Source organism: Aotus nancymaae, unplaced genomic scaffold (assembly GCF_030222135.1).
Source record: "Aotus nancymaae isolate 86718 unplaced genomic scaffold, 86718_ANA_hifiasm-v0.15.2.pri h1tg000049l, whole genome shotgun sequence".
In the NCBI taxonomy this organism is placed as follows: Eukaryota; Metazoa; Chordata; class Mammalia; order Primates; family Aotidae; genus Aotus; species Aotus nancymaae.
The window spans coordinates 11,659,972-11,674,949 of record NW_026988463.1 but is presented as its reverse complement, the minus strand read 5'-3'; the positions used below and the strand labels follow the sequence as shown (position 1 = coordinate 11,674,949).

The 14,978-nt window shown below is 49.0% G+C and overlaps 2 long non-coding RNA genes and 1 pseudogene across 3 annotated transcripts; 2 read left to right on the top strand and 1 right to left on the bottom strand.

Moving 5' to 3' along the window:
- The first annotated feature begins 827 nt into the window (after positions 1–827).
- On the top strand, positions 828–4,449 carry LOC135269018 (uncharacterized). The gene is made up of 3 exons (XR_010337360.1): positions 828–1,174; positions 3,293–3,421; positions 4,414–4,449. It is a non-coding gene; the product is annotated as an uncharacterized LOC135269018 (long non-coding RNA).
- Positions 4,450–4,546: 97 nt separating this feature from the next.
- LOC135269017 (uncharacterized) lies at positions 4,547–8,660 on the top strand. Of its 2 annotated transcripts, none has more exons than XR_010337359.1 (4): positions 4,547–4,591; positions 5,007–5,101; positions 6,623–6,693; positions 8,432–8,660. It is a non-coding gene; the product is annotated as an uncharacterized LOC135269017 (long non-coding RNA). The 2 variants fall into 2 exon arrangements; XR_010337358.1 differs by having other exon boundaries at positions 6,620–6,693.
- Positions 8,661–13,980: 5,320 nt separating this feature from the next.
- Positions 13,981–14,978, bottom strand: LOC135269016 (tubulin beta chain-like; annotated as a pseudogene).

Here is a 14,978-nt window from a genome sequence, read left to right as displayed (position 1 = left end):
CCCGCGAGGGGAGGGGGGCGTGTCCGAGGTCCCCGCGAGGGGAGGGGGGCGTGTCCGAGGTCCCCGCGAGGGGAGAGGGGCGTGTCCGAGGTCCCCGCGAGGGGAGGGGGTTTGTCCGAGCCCCCGGAGAGGGAAGGGGGTGTGTCCGAGCCCCCAGAGAGGGCAGGGGGCGTGTCCGAGGTCCCCGCGAGGGGAGGGGGGCGTGTCCGAGGGCCCCGCGAGGGGAGGGGGGCGTGTCCGAGCCCCCTGAGAGGGAAGGGGGCGTGTCCGAGCCCCCAGAGAGGGCAGGGGGCGTGTCCGATGTCCCCGCGAGGTGAGGTGGGCGTGTCCGAGGTCCCCGCGAGGGGAGGGGGCGTGTCCGAGGTCCCCGTGAGGGCAGGGGGGCGTGTCCGAGCCCCCTGAGAGGGAAGGGGGTGTGTCCGAGCCCCCGGAGAGGGAAGGGGGCGTGTCTGAGGTTCCCGCGAGGGGAGGGCGGCGTGTCCGAGGTCCCCGCGAGGGGAGGGGGGCGTGTCCGAGCCCCCTGAGAGGGAAGGGGGTGTGTCCGAGCCCCTGGAGAGGGAAGGGGGCGTGTCCGAGGTCCCCGCGAGGGGAGGGGTTGTGTCCGAGCCCCCAGAGAGGGGAGGGGGTGTGTCCGAGCCCCCGGAGAGGAAGGGGGTGTGTCCGAGCCCCCGGAGAGGGCAGGGGGCGTGTCCGAGGTCCCCGCGAGGGGAGGGGGGCGTGTCCGAGGTCCCCGCGAGGGGAGGGGGTGTGTCCGAGGTCCCTGCGAGGGGAGGGGGTGTGTCCGAGCCCCCGGAGAGGGAAGGGGGTGTGATGAACAAAAGAAGTCGGGTTAATTTTTGTAAATGTACCTTGCATGCTTAAAACCAGTGTAGCTCCAACATTTGTTCCCGAGATACAGGATGATGGATGATGGCTGCATGGATGTGATGGAGATGCTTTACTATTGGGACCTTCTGCATCCTTGTGATGTTTTGTTGCTTAGAATATGAATGGCTGAGAGGGGCCTGTAGAGCCTCCCACTCTGCTTGTGTGTGAGGTTCTTCCTGCCATCCTGCCATCATTTGTTTCTTATGTTGTGCAGCCAAGACTGACCATGAGAAACCCTGGAAGCTCAGGAAGGAAGGAGCCACCCAGAAGCAGGAACAGGGAGCTGGTGGGGAAGACCAGAAATGAGGTCTGTGAAGGTTCCAGAGAGGACCTGTCCTTGGGAGTCAGTTGGGGGCTGAGGGGGGGAGGGGCATTGGAGAACAGATGTAATGTCCATTGTGTGGTTCCACATTCCGGGGCCAGGGATTGGTGGAGAGGGAGTATAAAGCACGAGGGTTGCTTAGGCAGCGCCCAGACAGGAGAAGATTAGGTGGAAGCCAGAGCCCTGGTCTCCATTTAATTGCTCCCGAGCCTCCCGCTCTCTTGCTCCACGTGTCCTGCGGCTTCCCTGATGGACTTTTCTCCCTGACTTGTAGCTGAACCTCCCACTCGCACTTGAAGACTGTTTCAACCCGATTCTTTCCTAGACTCCATTCTCCTCCCCCTCCTCCAGGTGCCCAACATCCCCTGTACCCCTCCCTCCCCTTCCCTCCCATCCCCCTCCCCAACTCAGATCCTGCCCCATCCCCATCCCCTTCCCTCCCCCAGCCCTTAGCCACCCCCACCTCTGTCCTGGCCCTCTCAGGGCGCCCTGAGAGGACCAGGACATGTGGGTGCCGTGGCCGCTCTTTTGGCTCCTCCTGCTGGGGTTTCCCAGCCATCCATCCACCCATGTGAGTAGACGCTGGGCCCTTGGGGTTTCTTCCTTGTTATTGGGCTGTGTCACTTGGCATATTACACAGTGCAGGCCTGTAATTTCAGCACTTTGGGGGGTTAAGGTGGGCAGATCACCTGAGTCCAGGAGTTCAAGTCTAGCCTGGGCATCATAGCCAAACCCATCTCTACTAAAGATTCCAAAAATGATTAGTTGGATGCCTACTGCACTCTTGTCTCAAACAAAACCAAAATAAGATGAAATGTCATTTGAGTTTTGTCATTTGATGACTGTTTAGGAACTTCTGTGTCATCCCTGTCTTCTGCTCTTGGGGGCTGCCTCTAGGGAGTCTGTGTCCAGTCAGTGTGATGGGAGATTAGAGGCCCATCAGATGGAGAGGAGAGGGCTGCACCTGCTGGGAGGTTTGCAATGTGGGAGTCACTAGGAGTGACGTGACCAGGATGTGAGTCAGGACTGTATTGTCCTTGGTTTTGTAAAATGTGTATGGTGCAGATCATTGATTGACCCAAAGGAGAAAGGGTCTTAAAGTCCTTATGTTATCTAAATATAAAGAAATGACAGGCCTGGTGTGGTGGCTCACGCCTGTAACTGGGAGGCTGAGGCTGGCGGATCAGTTGAGGTCAGGAGCTCCAGACCAGCCTGACCAACATGGTGAAATGCTGTCTCTATTAAAAATATAAAAATTAGTCAGGCGTGGTGGCAGGTGCCTGTAGTACCAGCTACTCAGGAGGCTGAGGCAGGAGAATGGCTTGAATCCAGGTGGCGGAGGTTGCAGTGAGCTGAGATTGCACCACTGCACTCTAGCCTGGGCGACTGAGTGGGACACGTCTCAAAAAAAAAAAAAAAATTTTTTTTTGTGATTTTTGTTTTTATTTTTGTTTTTTTGAGACAAAGTCTCCCACTTGTCTCCCAGGCTGGAGTACAATAGCGTGATATTGGCTCACTTCAACCTCTCCCTCCCTGGTTCAAGCGATTCTTCTGCCTCAGCCTCCTGAGTAGCTGGTATTGCAGGCATCTGCCACCATACCTGACCAATTTTTGTATTTTTGGTAGAGATGAGGTTTCACCATTTTGGCCATGCTGGTCTGGAACTCCTGACCTCAGGTGATCCCCTAGCCTCACTCTCCGAGAGTGCTGGGATTACAGGCATGAGCCACCACACCTGGCCTTTTTGTGATATTTTTTAGATCATCAGCTATTGTTAGGGTTAGTGTATTTTATGTGTGGCCTAAGACAAGGTTCCTTCTTTTAATATTGCCCAGGGAAGTCAACAAATTGGATATCCCTGCTTTACGTCAAGAAAAAAAAAAGGCAGTGTACATTTAGAATGCCTAAACACACTACCAGCCATGCAAAAAACATGAGACTGGTAACTTCCAATCTTTTTTGAAGCAGTGGAATCCCCTGGTGATATCTGAGGGGTGTGGTTACCTCTTGGAGGAGGTTGATGGTTTCTAAAGATTATTATTTTTTACTGAAATATTGTCAATGTCACTGACCTTTTCATTATTTCAACTATTATTATTCCAGGGCATCAGTTTTCCACCTAATGATTTGTACACTGGGCATGACGTTCCTGGCATTTTGTGGATAGTCTTCACTGTTGTATTTATGGGAGTTTCTATGGTTGGCCTTTTCCTCCGAAAAATTTGCTTCTGTGTGAGTATACTAACACAGAAAGGTAAAGTATACTTTACCTTTCATGACAGTAAAAATGTGGTTGTCTGGGGACTGAACCTCCTTCTGAATAACGATCCAAGAAAAAAGCACTAATCCCACAATGCTTTTTATATTCAAGGGAAGAGGAAGTACGTTTTATTTTTACAACCTAGATAATTACCTGCCATTCGGGACTGCCTTTCTCCTTTTTTTTTTTTTTTTTTTTGAAATGGAGTCTGACTCTCTGGCCCAGGTTGGAGTGTGGTGGCACAATCTCAGCTCACTGCAACCTCTGCCTCCTAGGTCCCAGTGAGACTCCTGCCCCAGCCTCCCAAGTAGCTGGAACTACAGGCATGTACCACTATGCCCGGCTAATTTTTGTATTTTTGGTAGAGACAGGATTTCACCATTTTTGTCAGGCTGGTCTTGAACTCTGAACTCAGGTGATCCACCTGCCTCGGCCTCCCAAAGTGCTGGGATTACAGGTGTGAGCCACCACACCCTGCCGCATTTAACAGTCTCTACCCTACTTAGTCCTGAGCAGAGAATTGTCAATACAAGTGGGGGGAAGTTTTCTTTTTTTTTTTTGACAGTCTGGCTCTGTCACCCAGCCTGGAGTATAATGGTGTGATCTCGGCTCACTGCAACCTCTACCTCATGAGTTTAAGTGATTCTCCTGCCTCAGCTCCCAATGAGCAGCTGGAATGACAGGCGGTCACCACCACACCCAGCTAATTTTTGTATTAGTAGAGTTGGGGTTTCACCATGTTTGCCAGGCTGGTCTCAAACTCCCAATCTCAAGTGATCCACCCACCTCAGCCTCTCAAAGTGCTGGGATTACAAGCGTGAGCCACCACGCCTGGGGAGGGGATGTTTTTTCATGTACCACTTCTGATTTTAACTAAATTACCTGTGAGTTAAAATCAGAAAAATCAAATTCTATAAAGAACTTGAAAGATGTTCTTTCAGGCTGGGTGTGGTGGCTTTTTCAGGTCACCTCTTCTGCAAGAAAGGCTCTTGACAACTGGGTAAGTTTTGTTTCTTTGTTTTCCTTGCTTTTGGGCATAGTCTGCCAGGTGAGGACATGGATGTATTTTTCTCCCCACAGTTCTGTGCTCAAGCCTTGGAGGGGGAGACGGCAGAGAGCAAGGCTTCCTACAAGCAGCACAGGTAGGTCATTGTGATGGATTTTTTTTCTTTTTGAGCCAGAGTCTCCGTCACTCAGGCTGGAGTGCAGTGGTGAAATCTCAGCACACTGCAACCTCCACCTCCCGGGTTCAAGCAATTCTCTGTGTCAGGCTCCCAAGTAGATGGAATTAAAAGCATGTGCCACTACACCTGACTTTTTTGTATTTTTAGTAGAGACAATTTCTCCTTGTTGGTCAGGCTGGTCTCAAACTCCCGACCTCAGGTGATCTGGCCACCTCAGCCTCCCAAAGTGCTGGGATTGCAGGCTTGCGCCACCGCGCTCAGTTGTTATGGTCATTTTTAAGGATGTTTTTGTTTTAAGATGAAGCTTCAAGTGTCTAGTAAAGAACGTGGTGTTTTAATTCTTTTTCAAGTCAGTTCTTTCTCTGTCTTCTAGATGGGAAATGAGGAGAATGAGGAGAGTGCCAGGGAGACACATGAGTGAGGGGCCAGCCCAGAAACACCTGTGCCTGAAGAACGCTTTCTGGCGAGGTAGGAGCTCCCGTGAAGGCAGCCGCTTAGTTTCTGCTGCACAGTCCACATACCCTGCTTCTCCTTTTGGGGGTGAGGGCTCAGGTGGGGTAATTGTCATGTCTCCTGGAAACAGTTCCTAGCACTTATGAAGAGAACAGTTGTCCTGCTGGGGGACAGGACCCCATTTTTCTCAAGTGCCCTGACTGAATGGCTCTTGGCTAGTCCTGTGTGAATGATTGAGCTGAGACCCCTCCACTGACTGTGGACTTTGCCCCCCACTGATGCCTTGGTTAGTTTTAACTGTGAAGACGAGCCTACAAGGCAAATGGGCCAGCTCCCCTTCCCACCTTGAGTCAGTGTGAAGGCTTTGTTTTTCTTTCATTTGAGAAAAGTAACAACGATAACATTTTAGAATGGGAGCTGTAAGTGCTGATGAGAGCAGAGATTTTCAGGTGATGTCTTCATGGATCTATAAAACAGTACATGAGATCTGCTTTAAGAAAAGAAGCATTTATTTGTACTTTTTGGAACTTCCTTCATTCCTTTTGCTTATTTAAATTGTTTATTGTGAACTATATAACTCCTTTAGTAAGCTAAATTTCTATGTAATCTTACTCTAACATTTGAAGTGTGACCCTAAAACTTTCCAGTTGATTTCTTTCTTTCTTTTTTTCTTTTCTTTCCTTTTCGTTTTGAAAACCTTGCTCAGTCACTGAGGCTGAAGTGCAGTGGCACAATTTTTGCTCACTGCAACCTCCACCTCCTGAGTTCAAGCAGTTCTTCTGCCTCAGCCTCCCAAGTGGCTGGGATTACATGTGCCTGCCACCATGCCTGGCAAATTATTTCTTTTTGTATTTTTAGTAGAGACAGAGTTTCACCATGTTGGTCAGGCTTGTCTCTAACTCTTGACCTCAAGTGATCTGCCCACCTCAGCCTTCCAAAGTTCTCGGATTACAAGTGTGAGCCACCGCATCCGGCCCCCATTTAATTTCTGTAGCGCTTACCTTTTCTCATGACCGTTAGTCTCTTTATGTTCATTTCTGTTCATAAATATTGACAATGCCTGGTGAGATATGGAGGTTAGATTCACTATGAATCTGCAGGATTTTAAATGCCCCTACAGCTTGAAGAAAAGGAGCAGTGCTGCTCCTGTCCTGGCCCTATAGATGTTCTTCCCATCCATGGCTGTTTCTATTTTAATTTGGAGTCTGTGCTCACATGATGGGTGATTTCCTTTGATGTGTACTGGGAACCCTGATTTAAAGCTCATTTCCAACTGGTTAGAGCCCGACTTGTCCACAGCCTGTTGAGAGTTAAGAAAACCCCTGGACCAGGACTCTGCAGTATCTTCCTCAAGGCTCAGGCCCAGAGGGCTCCAGGGTCCTCTGATGCATCTGGTCAATTAACCCTGTGCCTCTGGTAAGGGACCTGAGTGTGGCAAAGAGGGTGAGATGGCAGCAGAAGGCGTGGAGGGTTTCTTATTCTGCACAGAACATGCGAGTGAGATTTAGCCCCATTCCCTTCTCTTGCCCTTAGCAGATGCAGGACCTCATTCGGTTCCCGTGAGGAACAGCAGCTGCGTCCCAAGTGAAAACACAGAGAAGACAAAGGTAAATGCTGGGGTCATTTTCACTGTGCCTGTATCAGGACACTGTAGTCTTTTCCTCCATCATCCTCTCCTGGCCTGGCCTCTGCTCTGTAGGTTCTGTGATACCTTTTCTGTCTGGACTTTTTCAGAAGCAAAATTTTTCCCATAAGCTTTCTGGCTTCTTCATTCCCAGCTAGTCATCTTGAGTGGCACCTCCAGAAGCCATAAATGCTTAGGGACTGAGGGCTGAAGGGCTTTTACTGTTCTGTTTCTGGAAATAACAGGAATTCCACTGACTTCCACTTTCATGGGTCTCATGGCCCAGTGAACGCTGACTGATCTGTTACTCAAGGTGTTGTGGGGTCTATTTCTGAATTATGTGGGGTTTTCTTTTATTTTGCTGTGATTTTGTTTGTTTTTTTCTACAAGGTAGGTGATCAACATTTCAAATATCTGCTGTATTCCCAGAAGTGATGAAAGTGAAAACTCATTAATCCAACATTAATATGTGCTTTGTGCAATTTTGAATGCTCTTCGTCAAGGTCAATTTCATAGTTCATCACACTCCCATTCCTGTTGGTAACTGTGTTGTGCAAAAACGCCTTCACCCCCATGTGGCGGTGCCCTGATCTAACATTCTAAGTGTCAGAGTCTCCATATTTGCAATAAAAAAAGCCTCGATTGTGAGTTAGTGAAAGTGAATGTAACCTATTACCCACAGTGACAATTCCCAACTAAGGCCTTAAATAATGCTCAGCTGTGCTGGTTCTCGTCTGGCCTCTGTACCTTCAACAGCTGCCGAGTCCTATGATTACACATGATGGGAACTGTACACTTGAAATTAAACACATTTCTAAAACTTGCTTTTTTCAGAAGTCCCACCTCATTATTCCCTGGACAAAAGTATTATTTATGTCATAATGCACTTAAAATTTGTATTACCTGGGAGTTAAAAGAAATATCTAGCCATGCCTAACTGACTTCTGTATGTCAGATTCTTCTGTCAGAAAACCCTCTCCCAGTTTCCCTGCTTACACATTTCCCAGAGCCATCTGTGCTCATGGAGGGCACCCCCAGAGTGAAGAAGAGCCTTTGTCAAGAAGGGAATCAGAGGGAAAATGAGAGGGTCCTGCAGGCAGAGCTGGAATAGACTTCCACTCTGCCTCCTGCAAGCTCTGTGACCCTGGGCACATGTTCTTCTTCCTTGGGGAGCCTCTGTTTTCTTAAGATTTGGAGCAGGGTGGTCACACTGACTTGCAGAGTTTTGAGAATCAGAGACGGAACATAAAAGGCCTGGAGAACATTCTGCAAAAAGAAGCTGTAACACATGTGTGGACAATGGGCTTTTCATACCTCTCTTACTCGCTGTTTATCTGACGCAAAGAACATGCTCTGGTGATGGCGATGAGGGAGGAATGAGGATGGACAGAGACACTCCTGTGTCTGAAAGATGCTTCTTCCTTACTGTGCTATGACTCTGTCTTCCCTGGGGCAGGCCCCCAGCCTGCCTACATTTGCAGACAGACGCAGTGGCATGTGGAGAAAACAGTTTGTCCCAATGACTCTTCTTCACTCCCCAGCTGTCAGTGGTACTTAGTGGAAGGGTGACTTCATGACACTGATGCTGCTGTTGTGAAACCTGGAGGACAGAAAGGTGCAAAAAACTATCAGCAGCAACATAAGGTGCAGCCTGTGTTGGCGTTGGTGGTTCTGTCTGTCAGATTCATACATTTCAAAATAATTCTTCCTTCTGCCTACAGGTTAATTTGGCTGCAGCACAGCAACATCATTGCTCAGGATTGCTCTACTCGCCCTACCTCATGGCTGACGCTTCAAGACCACTGATGGCTTGGCGGCCACATCCTCCGTCTGGGTGTCACCTGGGACTACAGACACCTACACACAAAAGTCTTCTGGCACCTCTACCACCATTAGCCAATGATTTTCTGAGTCTGTACACAACTCCACCCGAATGTCTTCTGGCACCCCTGCCAGCTTCAACAGATGATGAGTTTTCAAGACCACAGACACCTGCACATGAGTGTCTTCTATTACCTCTACCACCTTTAGCGAATGATTTTCTGAGTCTATATGCAACTCCACCCGAGTGTCTTCTGACACCCCTGCCAGCTTCTACAGATGATGAGTTTTCAAGACCACAGACGCCTGCACATGAGTGTCTTCTATTACCTCTACCACCTTTAGCGAATGATTTTCTGAGTCTATATGCAAGTCCACCCGAGTGTCTTCTGACACCCCTGCCAGCTTCTACAGATGATGAGTTTTCAAGACCACAGACGCCTGCACATGAGTGTCTTCTATTACCTCTACCACCTTTAGCGAATGATTTTCTGAGTCTATACGCAATTCCACCCGAGTGTCTTCTGACACCCCTGCCAGCTTCTACAGATGATGAGTTTTCAAGACCACAGACGCCTGCACATGAGTGTCTATTACCACTACCACCTTTAGCCAATGATTTTCTGAGTCTATACGCAATTCCACCCGAGTGTCTTCTGACACCCCTGCCAGCTTCTACAGATGATGAGTTTTCAAGACCACAGACGCCTAAACATGAGTGTCTATTACCGCTACGACCTTTAGTGAAAGATTTTCTGAGTCTATATGCAACTCCACCCGAGTGTCTTCTGACACCCCTGCCAGATTCTACAGATGATGAGTTTTCAAGACCACAGACGCCTGAACATGAGTGTCTATTACCGCTACCACCTTTAGTGAATGATTTTCTGAGTCTATACGGAACTCCACCCGAGTGTCTTCTGACACCCCTGCCAGATTCTACAGATGATGAGTTTTCAAGACCACAGATGCCTGAACATGAGTGTCTATTGCCTCTACCACCTTTAGCGAATGATTTTCTGAGTCTATACACAACTCCACCCGAGTGTCTTCTGACACCCCTGCCAGCTTCTACAGATGATGAGTTTTCAAGACCACAGACGCCTGAACATGAGTGTCTATTGCCTCTACCACCTTTAGCGAATGATTTTCTGAGTCTATATGCAACTCCACCCGAGTGTCTTCTGACACCCCTGCCAGCTTCTACAGATGATGAGTTTTCAAGATCACAGACACCTGCACATGAATGTCTTCTATTACCTCTACCACCTTTAGCGAATGATTTTCTGAGTCTATACACAACTCCACCCGAGTGTCTTCTGACACCCCTGCCAGTTTCTACAGATGATGAGTTTTCGAGACCACAGACACTTACACATGAGTGTCTTCTATTGCCTCTACCACCTTCAGCGAATGATTTTCTGAGTCTATACGCAAATCCACCCGAGTGTCTTCTGACACCTCTGCCAGCTTCTACAGATGATGAGTTTTCAAGATCACAGACACCTGCACATGAGTGTCTTCTATTACCTCTACCACCTTTAGCGAATGATTTTCTGAGTCTATATGCAACTCCACCCGAGTGTCTTCTGACACCCCTGCCAGCTTCTACAGATGATGAGTTTTCGAGACCACAGACACCTACACATGAGTGTCTTCTATTACCTCTACCACCTTTAGCCAGTGATTTTCTGATTCCATGCGCAACTCCACTCGAGTGTCTTCTGACACCCCTGCCAGCTTCTACAGATGATGAGTTTTCGAGACCACAGACACCTACACATGAGTGTCTTCTATTACCTCTACCACCTTTAGCCAGTGATTTTCTGATTCCATGCGCAACTCCACTCGAGTGTCTTCTGACACCTCTGCCAGCTTCTACAGATGATGAGTTTTCGAGACCACAGACACCTACACATGAGTGTCTTGTATTACCTCTAACACCTTTAACCGATGATTCTGTGAGACCATACGCAACTCAACCCGAGTGTCTGACACCTCTGCCAGCTTCTACAGATGACGAGTTTTCAAGACCACAGACGCCTGCACATGAGTGTCTGTTACCTCTACCACCATTAGCCAATGATTTTCTGAGTCCATACGCAACTCCACTCGAGTGTCTTCCGACACCTCTGCCAGCTTCTACAGATGATGAGTTTTCGAGACCACAGACACCTACACATGAGTGTCTTGTATTACTTCTAATACCTTTAACCGATGATTGTCAGATTTTATACGCACTCCACCCGAGTGTCTTTATACGCCTCTGCCAGCTTCTACAGATGATGAATTTTCCAGACCACAGATGCCTGCACATGACTGTCTTTTGTTACCTCTACCACCTTTAGCGAATGATTTTCTGACTCTATACGCAACTCCACCCGAGTGTCTTCTGACACCTCTGCCAGCTTCTACTGATGATGAGTTTTTGAGACCACAGATACTTACACATGAGTGTCTTCTATTACCTCTACCACCATTAGCGGATGATTTTCTGAGTCTATCTGCAACTCCACCCGAGTTTCTTCTGACACCCCTGCCAGCTTCTACAGATAATGAGTTTTCGAGACCACAGACACCTGCACATGAGTGTCTTCTATTACCTCTACCACATTTAGCGAATGATTTTCTGAGTGTATATGCAACTCCACCCGAGTGTCTTCTGACACCCCTGCCAGCTTCTACAGATGATGTTTTCAAGACCACAGACGCCTGCACATGAGTGTCTTTTATTACCTCTACCACCTTTAGCCAATGATTTTCTGAGTCCGTACACAACTCCACCTGAGTGTCTTCTGACACCTCTGCCAGCTGACCTGCTGTCTCAACCAACACTCAACCTTCACCTGAGTGTCCTCTCAGACTTCACCCTCTCCTCCAGTCATGTGGCCTCTGAGACCTTGAGCAGCACCTCTAAAGGCACCACTTGATGTGTTCATTCGAACGGTATAAAGTAATTTTTAAAAAAAATTCATCTCTTCTTTTTTGAGTGAATAGAAAGAAATGTCACAGATGGTACTGCACGGCTTTGCAGTACAAAGGTAACACCGGCTGAGATCCTGCTCACTTCTCTCAAGTTTCTGAGAGTACACAGTCGGTTGCATTATTTCCTTGTCATGAGTTTGGCAGCAGGTATCTCTTGTAGATAAAGACAGATTTTTTATTTTTTGTGGGGACAGAGTCTCACTGTGTCACTCAGGCTGGAGTGCAGTGGTGCAATCCTGGCTCAGTGCAACCTCCATCTCCAGGGTTCAGGTGATCCTCCCACCTTAGCCTCCAGAGGATCAGCTGGGACTGCAGTCATGCACCACCATGTTTGGCTCCTTTCTATTTAAAAAAATTTTTTTGAGATGGAGTCTCACTCTGTTGCCAGGCTGTAGTGCAGTGGCACCATCTTGCTTGACTGCAACCTCTGCCTCTTAGGTTCAAGCAATTCTCCTGCCTCTGCCTCCCAAGTAGCTGGGACCACAGGTGCATGTCACCATGCCCAACTAATTTTTTGTATTTTTAGTAGCGACGGCGTTTCACCGTGTTGGCCAGGAGAGTCTTGATCTATTGATCTCATGATCTGCCCACCTTGGCCTCTGAACGTGCTCGGATTACACGCATGAGCCACAGTGCCCAGCCTTTTTTTTTTTTTTTTTTTGAGATGGAGTCTCGCTTTGTCACCCAGGCTGGAGTGCAGTGGTGGGATCTTAGATCTCAGCTCACTGCAATCTCCACCTCCCAGGTTCAAGTGATTCTTCTGCCTCAGCCTCCTGAGTAGCTGAGACTACAGGTGCATACCATCACACCTGGCTAATTTTTCTATTTTTAGTAGAGACAGGGTTTCACCATATTGGCCAGGCTGTTCTTGAACTCCTGACCTCAGGTGATCCAACCACCTCAGCCTCTCAAACTGCTGGGATTACAGGTGTGAGCCACCATGCCTTCTCTCTCTCTCTCTCTCTCTCTCTCTCTTTTTTTTTTTGTAGAGTTTGTGTTTCACCATGTTGCCCAGGCTGGTCTCAAACTCCTGGACTCATGCCATCTGCCAACTTAGGCCTTCCAAAGTGCTGAGATTACAGGCTTGAGCCACCAGCCCAGCCAGAGATTGTGTATAGAAGCCAGAAATAGCAGTTCTGCAGGTGTGCATCGAACCTGGGCCACATGGCCATCTCTGTGAGGGATGAGACCTGTCCCTGACTTGCAGGGCATCCTGTGTCCTCCAGCAGAGAGATCCACACTAAAGGGCACAGAGCTTGTGACCACCCACCCGCAGTGGAAGCACAAGTGAAGGGACCCAGGGTGCAAAAGAAAGAGACCGGATCTCCTGGGAACAAGCAGGAGGCTGCGGAAAAGGCTGGAGTGGGTTGTTTTCACTTGGGAGTTTGTGTAACTCAGGTGGAGCTGGAAGGCTCCTGGCTGGGCAAGCAGTGTGAGCAGGAGCATGGAGGCTGCGTGAGGGCCCCATAGAGCCGCCACGGGAGAGCTCAGATAGCCGGGTGTGCACAGGGAATTATGCCCCCAGCACTTCCTCATTGCCTTACTGCCCTTAGTCCATTATCTGTAGGAATGATTCTTTCCCTGGGTGTGTGAAGGCTCTGGATCAGGGTGAATGAATGCCTAGAGCTCTGGGAAATTTAACTTGGTTCTGTCAGGGGGCCCTGTCTCCCCTACTTTTTATGGTGCCAGGAGACTAACAGTGAGGATGGGTCTGGTGTATTGGAGCTGCGCCTTGGTCTTCAGAATCAGGTTGACTTTGGCGGGAAACTCAAAGCCAATCCTGAGCTGTTCTGGCATCATCTTATCCCCAGCAACCTCGCTCTCCCCCTGCGACTCCCAGCTTTGCCTCTCCCAACCTTGGCATGTAAAATCCTCCCCCTTCGCTGTGTCCCTGCTGCCTGATCCCAGACACCAATTCTCAGTGGGGCTCAGAGCCCCAGCTTTCTCAGAAGTGAGCTGGGACTGATGTGGTTATGAGCTCATGGTGAGGACAAGGAGACCAAGCCCATGAGGAAAGCATCTTGCCAAATAGCTGCTAAAAGGGAGAACCTCCTCCCTCACGCTGGTTACATGGGAACATTCCCACTCAGAAGATCAGCATAAGATGTTCATTGAAGTTTACTAACCTTAGGGTGTAACAGCTCAGGCCCCGGGATTTCCTATCTCTGTTTCAAAAGATAAGGGATAGCCTCTGTCTCCAAGACGAAAATTCAGATTCTTACAGGATGAAGAGATTATAGGAACGCACACACAGTGAAATCTGAGATCTATATGTGTGATCTGTAGATAATTATTCTTCATGACATACATACACATCTGCAGCCACACACGGAATTATTCAGTAGGGGCACAGGTATTTTATAGAAGACAAAATGTATATCGGGCAAAAAAGATCACATGGAAATAAACCAAAACAATTTTTTTCACTATAAAAATGCTTCAGTAATGGTGTGTGTACAGCAGGGGACGTGGACAGGGAAAACCAAGTGCACACACAGAGGCACAGGCCAGAGGACAGGCTGGGAGTGAATAATGAGTTCACACCGCTCCCTGCTTTCCCCGGTGACTGCAGGCTCTAGGCCACCTCCTCCTCGAACTCGCCCTCCTCCTTGGCCATGGTGTCCTGGTACTGATGGTATTTGAACACCAGGTAATTCATGTTGCTCTTGGCCTGGGTAAACTCCATCTCATCCAGGCCCTTGCTCGTGTAGCAGTGCAGGAAGGTCTTGTGTGGAAACATGGCTGTGAACTGCTCCGAGATGCACTAGAACAGCTCCTGGATGGCCCTGCTGTTGCCAATAAAGGTGGTGGACATTTTTAGCCCTTGGGGCGGGATGTCACAGACAGCTGTTTTCTTGTTGTTGGGGATCCACTCAACAAAGTAGCTGCTGTTCTTGTTTTGGACATTAAGCATTTGCTCGTCCACCTCCTTCATGGACATGTGGCCTCTGATCACTGCAGCCGCCATCAGTTAGCGGCCATGGCAGGAGTCTCAGGCCACCATCATGTTGTTGGCATCCAACATCTGCTGGGTAAGCTTGGGCACTGTCAGAGTCCGGGACTGCTGGCTTCCCTGACTCATCAGGGTGGCAAAGCTGGGAGTGAGGCAGTGTCGGTGGGGGAACGGGACCATGTTCACAGCCAGCTTCCTGAAGTCAGCACTGAGCTGTCCTGGGAAGCACAGACAGGTGGTGACCCCACTCATGGTGGTAGACACCAGGTGGTTCAGGTCACCGCAGGTGGGTGTAGCAGGCTTAGGGTTCTGAAGCAGATGTCATAGAGAGCCTCATTATCCATGCAGTAGGTCTCGTCTGTGTTTCCTACCAGATGGTGGATGGAGAGGGTGGCATTGTAGGGCTCCACCACCGTGTCTGACACCTTGGGTGAGGGCATCACACTGAATATGTTCATGATCCTGTCTGGGTACTCCTCCGGGATCTTGTTGATGAGGAGGAAACCCAT